The sequence below is a fragment of the Oncorhynchus gorbuscha genome, linkage group LG18, assembly GCF_021184085.1.
Source record: "Oncorhynchus gorbuscha isolate QuinsamMale2020 ecotype Even-year linkage group LG18, OgorEven_v1.0, whole genome shotgun sequence".
NCBI lineage: Eukaryota > Metazoa > Chordata > Actinopteri > Salmoniformes > Salmonidae > Oncorhynchus > Oncorhynchus gorbuscha.
The window spans coordinates 25,357,361-25,377,175 of record NC_060190.1 but is presented as its reverse complement, the minus strand read 5'-3'; the positions used below and the strand labels follow the sequence as shown (position 1 = coordinate 25,377,175).

At 44.9% G+C, this 19,815-nt stretch overlaps 1 pseudogene; it reads left to right on the top strand.

Annotated features, from left to right (window-relative positions):
- Positions 1–1,844: 1,844 nt before the first annotated feature.
- The window catches only part of LOC124003585, a 73,473-nt pseudogene continuing 55,502 nt past the window's right edge, over positions 1,845–19,815 (top strand).

The window sequence follows — 19,815 nt, the reverse complement described above, 5'->3', positions numbered from 1 at the left end:
TGTAAAAAGTGAAAAGTGTCATAAATATACCATAGAGGTCTTTGTTATCCCCTTGGCCCAGGAGATTCTTTCTCTCTCTATGGATGATGGCGTTTGACATGAATACACACTTGTCAGTTCAGGGTCAGTGAGCAGTGTATGGTGGTCAGAGTCTCACACCCACGCATGCACATACACACACAAACACACACTAAATAAGGCTGCAGTGCCCTTACCTCCACTTCTATCCGCTGTGGCATAGCCTTTGTGCATGGCCACACACACACACACACACACACACACACACACACACACACACACACACACACACACACACACACACACACACACACACACACACACACACACACACACACACACACACACACACACACACACACACACACACACTCTTGCATAATGTATGGGAACACACAGTACACCCAAAGTCCCGGTCAAGCCCAGGTGTGGAAGCACCCTGCTGCTGTTGTCATTTGGGTCTTGAGAGGAATCTGAGCCAGCAAAAACCATAACCCAATGCTTTGACAACCCCTAACAAACAAAAAAGTTGTTACGCAACGGCTTTTAATATGGATGAGGATGGGAACGTTATTGAAATGTTGTGAAGCGAGTCGGTGCCTTTGTCCTCTATGCTGTCAGGTGCACAGAGGGAAAAAGATGAGTAGTAGACCAGGGAAGCACAGTTCCGTACAGTACAAGGTGGAACCGCATCGCATGCCGCTACTTTGGCTTGTTGGCTTGGTCCTCCTGGGCAGAAGATGCCCCTAAAGGCCCGCACAGATGATTTTAGCAGTCTTACGCCACGATTTTGCCCGTCCCAGACAAAATATCCACGTTTTGGGCAAATTCTTCCGACGTAAATGGTTGACGGACATATCGGTCTAGGTCTGCCGATGAAGTACCACTATGTGTGTTCATAGGCTCAGACAAGGTTCAGATAGTGTCAGATTTAGGCTTTATCGTGTAGTGTGGCTGGTGCTGCGAGCCCATCCCGGTTACTGACCAATAGGAACACAGCCGGCACTGACTATGCACGCGGTAATATGATTATTGTGAATAATCAGATGAATATAATAGTTTGATCTAAATATTCACATACTCTGCAAGAAGAACGATTTCCCTAAAAGTCTGGTTTAAAGGCACGAGATCGCCGATCAAAATAGGCTTTCTACCACGTTATTTTTGGGAAGCCTGTTTGAATCGGGGGTTTGGACATACGAAGTCTCTGTGTCAAAACTATTTCTAAGATGCATACTTTCAGTTTTTCCGAACTCACTTGGGAGGCTTGCAGTTGCTGGTGCTGGCATGTCAAATACACCGCTGCAGTTGACCTAGCCAATGTCGGCTGACGTAGCCTCGCAAGCCATTCACAGAATGTGACGGCAGAGCTGAAAGCGAATCGTTCAAATTTGGCCAGATTGATATCGAGATTGTGATGTGGTAACATCGCACAGTGTGACTGACATGTAATAATCGCAAAAGACTGAATCCAACATACAGTGTGGGAAGGCCTTAAGGACTGGTCTACGATCAGATTATATAACTCAATGCTGGCTAAGAATTTGTGTGTGTGTGTGTGTGTGTGTGTGTGTGTGTGTGTGTGTGTGTGTGTGTGTGTGTGTGTGTGTGTGTGTGTGTGTGTGTGTGTGTGTGTGTGTGTGTGTGTGTGTGTGTGTGTGTGTGTGTGTGTGTGTGTGTGTGTGTGTGTGTGTGTGTGTGTGTGTGTGTGCGTGCGTGCTTGCGTTGTGTGTGTTATTTACTTGGCGATTTGGCACGGCGTTTACCTGTTACATTGGTTATTCCCTTTACATTACTAAGCCTATAATTTTATATGTTTCTTTGACAGGAAACCTCTTTCTATCGAGACCTTGGCTCCTGAAGAATGAGCAGCCAATGTAAGTCCCTGCGTTGAATAAATGGATGAATAAATGAATGAAATGAATGTCTTGATGGAAGATCATAGGAACACCGTTTCAAATGCAAATCAATAGAGTTAAAACACAGTCCAGTGTCAACATTTTCTGATTATTGGAGCTTTTTTTGCTTTGGTCATCCTCCATACCAGGAGAGAAAAGGCAGAGTATTCAAAATGGATGATCCGGGCTGCTTTCAAGGAGCGGCTCTGCTTTCAGTCCTAACCTCTCGGGCCTGTTTCCCTGTCCCTTGTAAGGAAGGGTTGTGATGCCAGTGTTCAAGGAAAATCAATCCCCTGTGCTAAGCTGCCACCTGAGGGTTGGGTTCCTGGGTATTCTGAGGTTCTCTTGAAATTTTAGTCTGTGTCATCAGAAGTTTTCAATCAAGCCTCAAATGAAAAGATCAAGGTCTGTATTCATAAATCGTCTCAGAGTAGGAGGGATGATCTGGGATCAGGTCCTATCTCTCCCATTCATTTAATTCATCACGATCTGAAAGGCAATGATCTGATCCAAGACCAGCACTCCAGGAAGTGCCCTGGTCTGAAAGTTGAAGTAATAATCAAATGAATGCTTCAGTGCCGGCTTATATCCAACTTCATGACGGCTTCATATTTTGTCAGTTTGATGTGGCCCTCCTACTGTATATGTGTGTGGTGCAAGGTTGCACGGCTGGGATGTGTACGTGGTCTGACGCAGCATATGGTAGTGTGTGTGTGTTTGTGTGTGTGTGTATGTGTATGTGTGTGTCTGTGTTTGTGTATAAAGGCACATGTGTATAAAGGCACATAATAATAATAATAATATATGCCATTTAGCAGACGCTTTTATCCAAAGCGACTTACAGTCATGTGTGCATACATTCTACGTATGGGTGGTCCCGGGGATCATGCAAACTGCAAGCTAAAAGCACTGTAACTGGTGGCCTAGCAGCAAGAATCACGTATTTTTGCTGTGGAGTTCCAACTATAATTTTGTAAATTTTGGGCCACAAATGTGTGTGTGTGTGTGTGTGTGTGTGTGTGTGTGTGTGTGTGTGTGTGTGTGTGTGTGTGTGTGTGTGTGTGTGTGTGTGTGTGTGTGTGTGTGTGTGTGTGTGTGTGTGTGTGTGTGTGTGTGTGTGTGTGTGTGCAAATATTGAGTCGGTTGGTGTCCGGGGACGTAAGACCCGGGTCAAGTACCAATTATTTAAAATACTTCAGGACAACTGACCTTGATTTAGCTTGCCCGGTACAATGGTACCAATTCCCAAATGTGCAAACATTTACATTTACATTTAAGTCATTTAGCAGACGCTCTTATCCAGAGCGACTTACAAATTGGTGCATTCACCTTATGACATCGAGTGGAACAGTCACTTTACAATAGTGCATCTAAATCTTAAGGGGGGGTGAGAGGGATACTTATCCTATCCTAGGTATTCCTTAAAGAGGTGGGGTTTCAGGTGTCTCCGGAAGGTGGTGATTGACTCCGCTGTCCTGGCGTCGTGAGGGAGTTTGTTCCACCATTGGGGGCCAGAGCAGCGAACAGTTTTGACTGGGCTGAGCGGGAGCTGTACTTCCTCAGTGGTAGGGAGGCGAGCAGGCCAGAGGTGGATGAACGCAGTGCCCTTGTTTGGGTGTAGGGCCTGATCAGAGCCTGGAGGTACTGAGGTGCCGTTCCCCTCACAGCTCCGTAGGCAAGCACCATGGTCTTGTAGCGGATGCGAGCTTCAACTGGAAGCCAGTGGAGAGAACGGAGGAGCGGGGTGACGTGAGAGAACTTGGGAAGGTTGAACACCAGACGGGCTGCGGCGTTCTGGATGAGTTGAAGGGGTTTAATGGCACAGGCAGGGAGCCCAGCCAACAGCGAGTTGCAGTAATCCAGACGGGAGATGACAAGTGCCTTGATTAGGACCTGCGCCGCTTCCTGTGTGAGGCAGGGTCGTACTCTGCGGATGTTGTAGAGCATGAACCTACAGGAACGGGCCACCGCCTTGATGTTGGTTGAGAACGACAGGGTGTTGTCCAGGATCACGCCAAGGTTCTTAGCGCTCTGGGAGGAGGACACAATGGAGTTGTCAACCGTGATGGCGAGATCATGGAACGGGCAGTCCTTCCCTGGGAGGAAGAGCAGCTCCGTCTTGCCGAGGTTCAGCTTGAGGTGGTGATCCGTCATCCACACTGATATGTCTGCCAGACATGCAGAGATGCGATTCGCCACCTGGTCATCAGAAGGGGGAAAGGAGAAGATTAATTGTGTGTCGTCTGCATAGCAATGATAGGAGAGACCATGTGAGGTTATGACAGAGCCAAGTGACTTGGTGTATAGCGAGAATAGGAGAGGGCCTAGAACAGAGCCCTGGGGGAAACCAGTGGTGAGAGCGCGTGGTGAGGAGACAGATTCTCGCCATGCCACCTGGTAGGAGCGACCTGTCAGGTAGGACGCAATCCAAGCGTGGGCCGCGCCGGAGATGCCCAACTCGGAGAGGGTGGAGAGGAGGATCTGATGGTTCACAGTATCGAAGGCAGCCGATAGATCTAGAAGGATGAGAGCAGAGGAGAGAGAGTTAGCTTTAGCAGTGCGGAGCGCCTCCGTGATACAGAGGAGAGCAGTCTCAGTTGAATGACTAGTCTTGAAACCTGACTGATTTGGATCAAGAAGGTCATTCAGAGAGAGATAGCGGGAGAGCTGGCCAAGGACGGCACGTTCAAGAGTTTTGGAGAGAAAAGAAAGAAGGGATACTGGTCTGTAATTGTTGACATCGGAGGGATCGAGTGTAGGTTTTTTCAGAAGGGGTGCAACTCTCGCTCTCTTGAAGACGGAAGGGACGTAGCCAGCGGTCAGGGATGAGTTGATGAGTGAGGTGAGGTAAGGGAGAAGGTCTCCGGAAATGGTCTGGAGAAGAGAGGAGGGGATAAGGTCAAGCGGGCAGGTTGTTGGGCGGCCGGCCGTCACAAGACGCGAGATTTCATCTGGAGAGAGAGGGGAGAAAGAGGTCAGAGCACAGGGTAGGGCAGTGTGAGCAGAACCAGCGGTGTCGTTTGACTTAGCAAACGAGGATCGGATGTCGTCGACCTTCTTTTCAAAATGGTTGACGAAGTCATCTGCAGAGAGGGAGGAGGGGGGGAGGATTCAGGAGGGAGGAGAAGGTGGCAAAGAGCTTCCTAGGGTTAGAGGCAGATGCTTGGAATTTAGAGTGGTAGAAAGTGGCTTTAGCAGCAGAGACAGAGGAGGAAAATGTAGAGAGGACCCGCAGGGAGGCGAGTTTTCCTCCATTTCCGCTCGGCTGCCCGGAGCCCCAAACGATGTCCCCTTTGAATGCTGACCATACTCAATCAAGCATACCTAAAGTATATAAAAGTGTTTGATCTCATGGATGTGTATTTGACCCAGGTCTGATACAGAATGATATACTCGGCTATCAAAAGAAAACATTGAATCCATCTCCCCTCACCTCTGTATCAATTTCTGGTCGGGACTTTGCCTTTCCACTCTCCACTGCTTTTCAAACTCAGATGCTGCTGCATCCACAACATATTCAATGCGTCACTCTTCTCTTGCTCCATCTCTCCCTCACGGACGACCATGTTGGACTCTCTTTGATGTTTAAGCTGATCAATGCTTCATGCTCCCGCATGTACACACGCACACAAACACACACACACACACACGTATACATACACACACACGCAAGCAAGCACACACACACACACACACACACACACACACACACACACACACACACACACACACACACACACACACACACACACACACACACACACACACACACACACACACACACACACACACACACACACACACATGACCATCTCATGCTGCTGGGTTGTCCCCCTGCTAGCCATGTTGCTGTAGTAAGGGGATAAGAAGAGGCTTTAATCATACAATACCTCCGAGGCCGACCCATATCCATCCTTCTATCCAGTCAGTCAGTCAATGTGTCTTTCCGTTTATCTGAGTCTTTCTATCTCTCTGTCCATTTGACCGTATGTGTGTTTGTCTGCCACATTCTACAGTATATAGTGCTTCTACACCTGCATTGCTTGCTGTTTTTTTGGGGGGGGCTGTGTTTCTGTACAGCACTTTTTCGTGACATCAGCTGATGTAAGATGGGCTTTATAAATCCATTTGATTGATTGGTAGTCTTTTTGTTGCTGTGTGTGTGCCTGGTCTGTCTGTCTCTGTCCGTCTTATGTACCCCCCCCCTGCCCCACTCCTCCAACTTGAGGCCCTGTTCCGATCCTTTCAAATGCATCCTTCCTGTTTTCCTTCCTTGAAGAGATCGAACATGCTTCAATCACTGAAAGCGAGGGTTCCACTGCTTTCACCAATCCAGTCATTACTGATCCCTTGATTACTTTCGTTAAATGAGCAAGGATGGGTGGGTGGATGGACGGATGCATATTCGTAGTAATTGAATGCGGCCTTAATACAAAAACAGCTCTGCAGATGAGGATGGAAGTGAGGAAGGGAAAATTGGAAAGAGACTGATGTGATTGATGTATTTGACTGTCCCCGCCGTCGCAACTGGGGAAGTAGGCAATTTCCCTGAATCAGAGTGCAGAACTTCTCTTTCTTCCCCTTTCAATCGCTCCAAATTCTCCTCCCTCCCTCCTCTCGCTCTCTCGCCTCTTTTTCTTCATTATGGGGCCAAACCTTTCGGGTAGCCTTCCACAAGCTTCCCACAATAAGTTGGATGAATTTTGGCCCATTTCTCATGACAGAGCTGGTGTAACTGAGTCAGGTTTGTAGGCCTCCTTGCTCGCACACGCTTTTTCAGATCTGCCCACAAATGTTCTATAGGATTAAGGTCAGGGCTTTGTGATGGCCACTCCAATACCTTGACTTTGTTGTCCTTAAGCCATTTTGACACAACTTTGGAAGTATGCTTGGGGTCATTGTCCATTTGGAAGACCAATTTACATTTACATTACATTTAAGTCATTTAGCAGACGCTCTTATCCAGAGTGACTTACATTTGCGACCAAGATTCAACTTCCTGACTGATGTCTTGAGATGTTGCTTCAATATATCCACATAATTTTGATTCCTCATGAGGCCATCTATTTTGTGAAGTGCACCAGTCCCTCCTGTAGCAAAGCACCCACACAACATAATGCTGCAAACTCCAGTGCTTCACGGTTGGGATGGTGTTCTTCGGCTTGCAAACCTCCCCCTTTTTCCCGCAAACATAACAATGGTCATTTTGGCCAAACAGTTCTATTTTTGTTTCATCAGACCAGAGGACATTTTCCAAAGTCTGGATTTTGTTTGGCTGAAATTGCTGTCATTGCCATGGTAATGGCTCATCCCATCTGAAGTGTTGATAGGTTGACAGAAGATCATTAGGTTACTATGCTGCCCTACCAAGCAAAAAGGCAGTAACTGCTTACAGCGTGGAAATTAGAAAAATTGCCTTTATTTACCTTGGTTTCACAGTAACTTTATGCAGTTACTGCTAACATGACCCCCATTTTCTCCAAAACACAATACAATAGAGGCAGGATATTTGTCCACGTGATTACGCATGTATTTAATGTTGCAGCAGTTACATTAACTCACTTTTGACCAAATGAGCTTGGTAGGGCAGTATGGTGATATCACAGGGGAATGATACACTGACTGACCAAGTTCTCTGAGAGGACAGGGGACCCTGAACTTGTGTCCTCTGTTCACACTACTGTCACTGCTGTCACACTGCCAGCCCATTGAAATAGCACAAACAAGAAACACAGAACGTGACCTCTGACCCGCCTGTCAAAACAGGAAGTTCCTGTGGGAGGTCAAGGTTATGTGAACAGGTCAGAATGGCCACCATGACCCCTGGATGCTGTGGATTGGCTAAGCATTTGTGACCGGGCTCAATTCGATCTTATGCAGCAAAATTTGAAATTGTGTTTTTTAATTGGATAAAAGTAGACACTCAGAGCTAGAAAATAGTATATCATACACTGCAGTTGAGGAACAATGGGAAAGTAATTCTGCTTTGATAGTTGATGAACTTGTGACCTCACTATTGAGAAAATGGCCCTTGAACATTTGGTACAACTACTGGAGAGCTCTTCTTTGTGTACACCCATTCAGCATCATTCACACCCTCTTAAGCTTTAGCTCCACCCATCTCTTTAAGGATTCACATGTGAGGCCATGTACTAAACAACCAAAGATTTCAAGACTGATGGCTGGTTTATATTACAGGTGTGTTCGTAATCTCAAGTGCTAGAGTGAGTCTGGACGTTCGGAAATTCAGAGCGCTGTCAGATTGTCCGTTCGTATATTCAAAGCATCAAACTGGACGCTCTGGCCGGTTGGTAAGGTTGATCCGAACATTCTGACCTCACAAAAGGAGTCAAGCACCAAAGCTAACTGGCTAACATTGGCTAGCTTGCTAGCTAGTTCCAGACACAAATGTGAGAACAGCTCACTCTGACAATGTTACTCGCCCTAGTAGAGATGGTTAGGCTGTTTTCATTTTATCCAGAGCGTTGGTGACTGCAACTGTGTTGCTGGCAGCAATTGAATTACATTTTTTCCCCCAACGTTTACTGACACCGGCCACATTCAACGGGTGTTGAGCGTTCGTACATTTGTACGTTTTTCTCCACTCTGGCACACTCAGATGAGAATGCTCTGAAATTGGAGTAGATAACCAGAGCAAATTTACACCAATCGGCAGTTGTCGCAGTGATATCATGAACATGCTTCTCCCTCTCTGTCGCGGATGCCATCATTGCCCTGAGTTTGAAGATGCAATCCAGGGACAGATGTTTTATACAACAGCCTTCTGTGTGTTCTCTTTTCGACTCCGTCTGCATATTAGCAATCAAATGGCAGGATTTTCTCCATCTCCTTAGCTATCAAACTCTAATTCCACTGATTTCAAGACTCGGTCCTCCGGAAAGTGGAGTGCAACACTTATGCAGTTCTACTACGTGATATCTTTCCAAATATCTGCGTTACAAAGGATTAACTACAGATACTGACCAGTTCATGCTATCGACAGAAGCGTGTTACATGGCAGACCAATCCAAACTGGCAGACCAAGCCAGTTGATGGACAGAGAAACTACTCTAGTGTGAGTGCTTAGTGTTGATTATTTGGATTGTTGGACTAGGTGTAATGGAATGGTCTTAATTTAATAATGTGCACAAGATGGGTGGTTGTAGTGTAGAGTGATGCTGTTTTATAATACAAGGGATGTTTTAGCCATCTGCCTGGGTCTTTCTGGTGCGTGTGTGCGTGTGTGCGTGTGTGCGTGTGTGCGTGCGTGCGTGTGTGCGTGTGTGTGCGTGTGTGTGTGTGTGTGTGTGTGTGTGTGTGTGTGTGTGTGTGTGTGTGTGTGTGTGTGTGTGTGTGTGTGTGTGTGTGTGTGTGTGTGTGTGTGTGTGTGTGTGTGTGTGTGTGTGTGTGTGTGTGTGTGTGTGTGTGTGTGTGTGTGTGTGCGCACGTGCATGTGTCTCGCATCTCTGTATGTCGGTTTGTATTAGGGTTTCTTATCTGCCCTGGATCTAGAGATAGCAGACCCAGCTGTAGCCTAGAACACCCAGCTCTACTGCTCTGCTCTGTGCGCATGGTACTCTGGGATAGCTGCCCATGTCCGTTTTATTCCCTGCTATATAAATACCCACTGTGCAACATACACACACACACACACACACACACACACACACACAACACACACACACACACACACACACACACACACACACACACACACACACACACACACACACACACACACACACACACACACACAATCATGCTAAAAGTAAAGTAGTACAAGACAACCTCAGAACGTTTCTCCAAATTGTTTACTGCAGCATACATCAGGGTAGCCTCATTTTCTAAAGGGAAGCTCTGTTGAAACAGGGTTAAAGAAATGTGCCGTGAGTTCCATTCTGACCATTATGACTTTACCCTCCTGAATCTGAGTGGAATGGTTCGTTCTGGTGGAAGTGTCCTGATGATAGGGTGATCCATCCTGTTGCTCTCACCTCTCCGATCCATCTCAGATCTACAAGGGGAAGTCAACAAGGGCATATGGGAAGGAAGGGTGCATGTTTTCAGAGTGGAACCTAGCCCTGGCATCTGTATGTTGTCACCGATGAAAAGGTAAACAGACGTGAAATTGAATGGCTAAATCGGCCCTGGGCTAACAATCCATTTAAAGCTAAGAGTTTAGCTAGAGCCTCTGTTGTGGCTAAAATCCTGCAATAGCTCTGAAATTCAGAATAGGAGCTATAGACAGTGTTAAATACCATTTCTTTATAACTATGCAAAACGTGCTTATGTATATGCCATGCCATGAGGAAAATGACTATCCACCACCAATGTACTTATATTACACTACTTTCAAATGATCATTAATTCCATTGCTGTAAATTTCTCTACCTTCCGTTAATAACAGACCCAAATGAAAACAGAGGAATTCCATTTCGCACAGCCACGCTAACTACTGAAATTAGATCATAACTCAGTATCCGTGTTCGCCTCTTAACTTTTAAAATAACAACTTTTGAAGGGCACGGAACATACTCCAATCCGTCCCCGCCTTTGCTGGTGAAGTAGTGTGTGTGTGTGTGTGTGCGTGTGTGTGTGTGTGTGTGTGTGCGTGCGTGCGTGCGTGCGTGCGTGCGTGCGTGTGTGTGTGTGTGTGTGTGTGTGTGTGTGTGTGTGTGTAATGGTCTTCAGAGATTGGCTGAAATGAGTGGGCCACCAAGACTGGTAAATTTATAGATGTGAAACTAGGCCAGAGCCCAGAACTGACGGCATACAGCCTAATGTAATTAGGAGCTACTGGTGCTTCACACATACACACACACACACACACATTTGATTAAATACACAATCTCAGGAACACATACACACAATCTTGTTCAGCTAACTTTGTGGGGGAACACAATTCAGTTCCATTCAAAATCTAATTTAACCCTGAACCTAACCCTAGTTCCTTACCCTTAACGTAATTCTAACCCTAACACTAACACTAATTCTAACCTTAACCTTAAACCCCCTAGCAATATCATTTGACCTTCATATTTCTGTTTGTTTGCTATTCTTGTGGGGACTTCTGGTCCCCACAAGAATAGTTCATAATTACTCCACCTATGTTTCTCGTATTTTATTTCTCATTCCTTCATTCCTTCTTACTCGTCATTGATTTCTCCCTTGTTCTCTATTTATTCCTCTTCCCTCTCATCGTATCTCTCCATCTCTTCCTCCATATTTTCCTCCCTCCACCTTTCTCACTCACTGTAACTCTCTATCTCATCCTCCATATCTTCCTCCCTCTCTTCCTCTTCCTGCTCACCGTATCTCTCCATCTCATCCTCCATATCTTCCTCCCTCTCTTCCTTTCTCACTCACCGCATCTCTCCATCTCTTCCTCTATATCTTCCTCCCTCTCTCTCCCTTTCTCAACCCCTCTCATTTTAGATCACATTTTTCGCATTTCGCATTTCCCTTCAGATTGTTTTCATTCAACACAGCACCTCTTGTTTACTCCTCCCTCCCTCCCTTCTCTCTCTCTCTCTCTCTCTCTCTCTCTCTCTCTCCTCCCTCCCCTCTGTCTCTCCTCCTCTTCTCTATCCCTCCCTCACTCCCTTCTCTCTCTCTCTCTTCCTCCTCCCTCCCTCCCTTCTCTTTCTCTCCCTTATCCTTCTCCTCTCTCTCCCTCCTCCTCTCTCTCCCTCCTCCTTCTCCTCTCTCTCCCTCCTCCCTCCCCTCTTTGTCACTCCTCCTTCCCTCTCTCTCTCCCTCACTCATATCTCCCTTCTCTCTCTCCTCTCTCCCTCTCTCTCCCTCCACCTCCACCTCCTATCTCTTTCTCACTTCCCTTCTCTCTCCTTCCTCCTTCCCTCTCTCCCTCCCTCCTCCCTCCATTCTCTCTCTCCCTCCTCCGTCCTCCCTCCTCCTTTTCCTCTCCCTCCCCCCTTCTCTCTCTCCCTCCTCCCCTCTCTCTCCCTCCTCCTTTTCCTCTCAATCCCTCCTCTCTCCCTCCCTTCTCTCTCTCTCCCTCCCCCTCCTCCCTCCCCCTCTCTCCCTCCCTTCTCTCTCTCTCCCTCCCCCTCCTCCCTCCCCCTCTCTCCCTCCTCCTCCTCTCTCTCCCTCCTCCTCCCCCCCCCTTGCCCCCTCCCTTCTCTCTTTCTCTCTCTCCCTCCTCCTTCTCCTCTCTCTCCCCTCTCTCCCTCCTCCTTCTCTTGTCGCTCCCCCAGCCTTCTCTCTCTCTCCCTCCTCCCTGTCATCTCTCTCTCTCTCTCTCTCTCCTCCTTCCCCTCTCTCCCCTGCCTACCTCTCTCTCATTCTCCCTCTCTCTTCCACACACACACACACACACACACACACACACACACACACACACACACACACACACACACACACACACACACACACACACACACACACACACACACACACACACACACACACACACACACACACATGCACACACACACCCCTCTCACACCCCTGTCCTCTAAGCCAGTGGAGCAGATGGGGCTCAGGGCTCCATGACTGAGATATGTTCTGACAAAGTACACATCTTCCACACAGCGCTTCTCAGATGTGGCTATACCTTCCCCGCTGTGAGGTAACCCGCCCTCAGGCTCCCATGCAGTCTGGATCTGGCAACCTGGAGGTTCCAACTTTGCTATTGGCTTTAGATGGCCAGCTTGGCTCAGGGTTTGAGTTTGGGATTTACCTGTTTGAGGACATACACTGAGTGTACAAAACATTAAGAACACCTTCCTAATATTGAGTTGCATCACCTTTTGCTCTCAGAACAGCCTCAATTCATTGGGGAATTTACTCTGCAAGGTGTTTAAAGCATTCCACAGGGATTCTGGCCCATGTTGACTCCAATGCTTCCCACAGTTGTGTCAAGTTGGCTGGATGTCCTTTGGGTGGTGGACCATTCTTGATACACACGGGAAACTGTTGAGTGTGAAAAATCCAGCAGCGTTGCAGTTCTTGACACATTCAAACCGGTGCACCTGGCACATACTACCAGACCCCATTCAAAGGCACTTAAATCTTTTGTCTTGCCCATTCACCTTTGAATGGTACACATACACAATCCATGTTTCAATTGTCTCCTCGTTTAAAAATACGTTTTTTAACCTGTCTCCTCCCCCTCATCTACACTGATTGAATTGGATTTAACAAGTGACATCAATAAGGGATAATAGCTTTCACCTATATTCACCTGGTCAATCTATGTCATGGAAAGAGTCAATGGTGAGTCTATGTCATGTTCCTAATGTTTTGTACGCTCAGTGTATGTTCGACCCTGTAAAACCACACGTTTCACTGCACCTATCAGTGTACATATAAATATATGTTGCGCGTGTTTCCTAGTAGCTAAGCAGACACGATGTTGGAAGACTGGACTACACAACTGAATCACGGATTATCCAAGTGTCCACGGGATTTTCAGATATCTCAATGTCTCGGTGTCAAATGTTATTTGTATAGAGCTTGTACGTTTAGCCTGCCGAGCGGGGACCTTGTTGATAGTAGTTGGTATGAAAGCATGTGGCTGCCCATATTCATGTTCAAACTCTAATTGGGTAATGACAAATCAATAACACAGGTTTTCTGACAGATATATGCTTCCATAATTGGAGATGTGGGTGTTATGTCTCCTGTGGGTCGTTATTTAGTCCTGAGACTAAATGAGACACCAATGCCAACCTTGAACAAAATGAATATTTCCCCACGAGGCTTATTAGATCCAACAGCTTTCACCTGAGAGACTCTTCGAGGTTTTTAACCTTGGAGTTTATCACCTCTTAAAACCAAGCAGTAAAACAACCAAGTCCAGATGGCCGTTGTGAACAAAGCAGTCCCACAAGCAATAATGACGCATTTTACGCCGGTGTTATTCTATTAAAAAACGATATTGCCAGGCAACCGTTGTAAATAAGAACTTGCTCTTAATTGACTCGTCTGGATAAAGGTTAAATTTTTAAAAAAATCGAATGAATTGTATTGTATTCCACATATTAAAACTGTGTATTATGATTGGCCACCGGGTAGAAGTTGCCGTACAGTACAGATCTAGGATCAGCTTACCTGCGCCAAAACCTAACCTTATCCAATAGGAAGAAAAAGCACACAAATGCAAAACCTGACCTTTCCAGTGGCAAATTCACCTTACTCATGAATGCATGGAGTCCGTGTTTTTTTGTATTGGATAATGGCACCCCCTAATGGTTAGAAGGGCACATTATTTATATGGTTGTGGATGGAAATGTGGTCAGGTCAGGGATTGGACACCATGCCAAACTCGCCCTTTCCATTGGACTATGAGCAGATGGCAGCTCCCCTGTGCACGAGGCAGGGAGAATCTCTTCCAATAAGCCGGTAGCAGCTCATGTCTTTGAAGCAGCTACCGGTAACTGCATAGTGATGTTTCCTGCTCTACCCTCCCCTTCTATCTGTTCTGTCCTCCTCTTGAAATCGCCTCTTCCTTCTCTCTCTCGTTAAAGATATGTTATGGCTATAATGGCAATGGGGTAATATCGATACCATGGTGCTGTGAACCAGGGGACTATAACGTTTGCAGAAGTAGACTGGTCTAATGGGGTGTTATTTCCGACCACAAGTTTCTCCACAATGAAAAGGAACTTGACACCTCATATTGACCTGGCTGCTTTATGAGTCACTACAATGCGAAGCAGCTAGACCCCAACTCAATCCTTCCACCAAATAGAGAAACAGCTGAATTAAATAGCCTCCTACATCCGCCTCTGCTTTCATCTTTTCAACCACATGGGCTCGTTCAATAATAGAACGTGATTTATTACAGTAACAGAAAACACTGCATGCAAAGAAATATATAAAAGGAGAGCGCAAGAAACTGTCGTCTCAGGCCGAGCCCTCCTCAAAACGAGGGAAGAGTACATCCTCCTCGACACGCAGCGTGGCGTTTTAATCAATCAATCCCAATTTATTTGTGCCGCTTGAAAAATGTACAAAAAAAAATGTTTCACCTGGACTCGATCAGCGCAGCCTCTTCGGGCTTTCTGGGTTGTTCAGGGTATATCATCATCACCATCTAGGCCAATGCAAGGCAGAGCAATAAGCAAGGCAAATCCCTTAAAAAGACCTAACCCAAGTCTATTCCAAAAAGAGGGCTACTCAGAGTAGACTAACTAGGCCAATGACGCAGTATGTGAAGTTATATTGGAAGTGACCTAAATATAATTAAAAGGAGTCTTTCTGATCACGTACTGTATATTGACTCCATTAAATCTTCAGAAATGTGTGTGTGTGTGTGTGTGTGTGTGTGTGTGTGTGTGTGTGTGTGTGTGTGTGTGTGTGTGTGTGTGTGTGTGTGTGTGTGTGTGTGTGTGTGTGTGTGTGTGTGTGTGTGTGTGTGTGTGTGTGTGTGTGTGTGTGTGTGTGTGTGTGTGTGTGTGTGTGTGTGTGTGTGTATCTTCACTGGCTGTCTGCACATTGACACTATTCGGGGCTTAATCAGTGGTGTAGAGGTTCCTGGAGAAGTGGGTAAATTCTAATTTTGCAAAAACAAAAATCCCACACGGGACCCTGTGTGATTAATGACATGACAAACAGTGACATACACTCTGAACTAAATAAAAATGATTCATCTCATTATGGGTTTTTTTCACAGTCAGGCCAATTCAAGCTTTACCGTGGCAGTATGCTAATAGTAGGCCTACTATTTAAATGAGGCTGTCAACTGAGTCAAAAATTCCCAGGTTTCAGATTTGATTTCTTTCTTTCAGGTGTTTGCCCTCGAAGTCACACTTTTTTTAAATAGAAAAACACACACATCAGATGTTATAAGTCTGAGTTTGAGAAACGTTGAATACATTTCAACTTTTCGAGTGTAGTTACCCTTTTAATTAAACTGTGCAGGCACCGAGTACTGTTGTTTGGTTAGGGGTGTTTCTGGAGTGCACATGAGATGCCGGTTTGCAAAACAAATGGCCGCTGGACTGAAGTAATAATCGTGATATCATTCTGCCAGGTAGGCATAGACTGATTTGTAGCTAGTTAACATTGAATTTGAGAGGGTGTTTGGGAAAGCCTTTCCATTGACCAGAAGACGGTTGGCCCTTTCATTAGCATCGCTATATTTGTTCTGTTCCTTAATTGTTTGAAACCTGGACATTTTACTTAATATTATGAGGTCTTACCTTACTTGAAAGTAGCCTATATCCAAAATAAATTATTATTTATTTCTTAATTTAAGAAAAAAAATGTACCTTTATTTTCTCGGGAGTCATACTGAGACCATGCTCATTTTTACAGATTAATTACATAAATTACAGTAAATATACACATCAAAATATGAATCCAAAATGAAAGCAGAATGAAAAACACCGTCATAAAAAAAACACATTCACCAGTAATGTGGTCCTCAATCAGCTTCCTGAATTTAAACTAGAGGCACTAAAACATCAAATGTAAGAACATTTTGACGGCTGTTCCAGAAATAAGGTGCAACAAAACTAAAAGCTGATTTACCAAAGGACACAGTTGGCCATCTCTGTGACCGGGTGTGGAAACTCGTATGTATAAAGTTTAGTAATGATGTTAGGTACAGTGTGACTTTTTGTAAAAGGGCTTTATAAATCAAAACATAGCAATGTATCAAAAGCTGCGTGATATCAAAGAGGGCCAACCAACTGTCTGGGATAGAATGCAGTGATGAGTACTTCAATTCTTGCCTGTAATAAAGCGCAGTGCTCCATGATAAACTGCATCTACTGACTTTAATGAAGTGGCAGCTGCTTTCATATAGATGCTGTCGCCATAGTCTAGGACCAATAGGAACGTCAACTGAATAATCGGCTTTCTATTATGTAGCGAGAGTGTCACGCCATGACCGTAGTTATCTTTGTTTTCAATATTATTTGGTTTGGTCAGGGTGTGATAAGGGTGGTGTGTTTGGTTTTGTATTGTCTAGGGGTTTTTGTATGTCTAGGGTTTTTTGTATGTCTAGGGTTTTTTGTATGTCTAGGGTTTTTGTATGTCTAGGGTTTTTGTATGTCTAGGGTTTTTGTATGTCTAGGGTTTTTGTATTGTCTAGGGTTTTTTGTATTGTCTAGGGTTTTTTGTATGTCTATGGTTTTTTGTTTATATGTTGTTGCCTAGATTGGTTCTCAATCAGAGGCCGCTGTTTATCTTTGTCTCTGATTGGGAACCATATTTAGGTAGCCATATTCCTTGGTTTATCTGTGGGTTATTTGTCTATGTGTTGTTGCCTGTGTCCGCACTCAGTTTATATAGCGTCACGTTCGTTTCGTTAGTTTGTTTAAGTGTTCTTCGTTTGAATTAAAAGTAAGAATGTATTCATCTCACACTGCGCCTTGGTCTCATCGTTACAACGAACGGGACAGAGAGGCAGGACCTATTTCTATAGAAGGAAGCCCATTTTTACTCGCAGCTTCTTAACTAACTCATCAATATGCTTTTTAATTGACAGATTTTCATCTATCCAGATGCCCAGATATGTGTAAGCATGGACACGATCAATAAGGACACCATCCAAAGTACATAGAGTGCCTTCATATTCAGCCCCCTTGATTTTTTTAAACGTTAGCTTTATTTTAAAATTGCTAAAATAAAATATTATAAATTGCTCATCAACCTACACACAATACCCCATAATGACAAAGCAAAACACAGGTTTTAGATTAGATGCAACAAAATCGGAAAATTCACCAAGGGGGGTGAATACTTTCACATTTCCGTAAGATTTCAGACCCTTTACTCAGTACTTTGTTGAAGCACTGTTGGCAGCAATTACAGCAGAGTCTCTTTGTATACAGTGCCTTGCAAAAGTATTCACCCCCTTGTTGAATTTTCCTATTTTGTTGCATTACAGCCTGTATTTAAATAGATTTTTAATTGGATTGAATGTAATGGACATAAACAAAATAATTCAAATTGGTGAAGTGAAATAAAATAAAAATGTAAAAACTGAAAAGTGGTGGGTGTATATTTATTCATCCCGTTAGCTATGAAGCCCCTAAATAAGATCTGGTGCAACCAATTACCTTCAGAAGTCACATAATTAGTTAAGTAATGTCCACCTGTGTGCAATCTAAGTGTCACAAGATCTGTCACATGATCTCAGTATATATACACCTGTTCTGAAAGGCCCCGGAGTCTAAAACACCACTAATCAAGGGGCATCACCAAGCAAGTGACACTATGAAGACCAGGGAGCTCTCCAAACAGGTCAGAGACAAAGTTGTGGAAAAGTACAGATCAGGGTTGGGTTATAAAAAAATATCTGAAACTTTGAACATCCCACGGAGCACCATTAAATCCATTATTAAAAAATGGAAAGAATATGGCACCACAACAAACCTGCCAAGAGAGGGCCGCCCACCAGAACTCACGGACCAGGCAAGGAGGGCATTAATCAGAGAGGCAACAAAGAGACCAAAGATAACCCTGAAGGAGCTGCAAAGCTTCATAGTGGAGATTGGAGTATCTGTCCATAGGACCACTTTAAGCTGTACACTCCACAGAGCTGGGCTTTAAGGAAGAGTGGCCAGAAAAAAAGTAATTGCTTAAAGAAAAAATAAGCAAACACATTTCATGTTCCCAAAACATATGGAAGAAGGAACTCTGGTCAGATGAGACTAAAATTGAGCTTTTTGGCCAGGAAAACGCTATGTCTGGCGCAAACCCAACACCTCTCATCACCCCGAGAACAACATCATGTTTTTCATTAGCAGGGACTGGGAAACTGGTCAGAATTGAAGGAATGATGGATGGTGCTAAATACAGGGAAATTATTGAGGGAAACCTGTTTCAGTCTTCCAGAGATTTGAGACTGGGATGGAGATTCACCTTCCAGCAGGCCAATTGTTATGCAGGTGAATGAGGACCCAAAAGCGACTTAACAGAAACAGAGTTTATTCCAGTCTTAACAAAAAACGATTAATCCTGAATTCTTTCACAGGTAATGTCCAAACAGGAATAACTGAAATCCTCTAGTCAGTAGAGGGGAACAACAGGAGATGCAACCACAGACTGCAGGTCGCTTCGGGTTGGCGCAGGCCGTAGCTGATAGAGACACCTGCTCACACGCAGCATCTGAAGAAGGCAAAAACACGACAGGACGAAACAAGAACACAGTACAGCAAACAAGGATCCGACAAGGACAGAAGCGGAAACAGAGGGAGAAATAGGGACTCTAATCAGAGGGCAAAATAGGGGACAGGTGTGAAAGAGTAAACGAGGTAGTTAGGAGAATGAGGAACAGCTGGGAGCAGGAACGGAACGATAGAGAGAGAGAGAGAGAGAGAGAGAGGGAGAGAGATAGAGAGAGGGAAAGAACCTAATAAGACCAGCAGGGGGAAACGAATAGAAGAGAAAGCACAGGGACAAGACATGACAATCTATGACAAAACATGACACAATGACCCCAAGCATACTGCTACAGAAACATTTGAGTGGTTTAAGGGGAAACATTTAAATGTATTGGAATGGCCTATTCAAAGCCCAGACCTCAATCCAATAGAGAATCTATGACATGACTTAAAGAATGCTGTGCACCAGCAGAACCCATCCAACTTGATGGATCTGGAGCAGTTTTTCCTTGAGGAATGGGCATAAATCCCAGAGGCTAGATCTGCCAAGTTTATAGAGATATACCTCAAGAGACTTGCAGTTGTAATTGCTGCAAAAGGTGGCTCTACAAAGTATTGACTTCGGGGGGGGGGGTCGTTATGCACGCTCAAGGTCTGTTTTCTTGTCTTATCTCTTGTTTGTTTCACAATAAAAAATATTTTACATCTTCAAAGTGGTAGGCATGTTGTGTAAATCAAATGATACAACCCCCCCCCCCCCAGAAAAAAAAATCAATTTTAATTCCAGGTTGTAAGGCAACAAAATGGGAAGAATGTCAAGG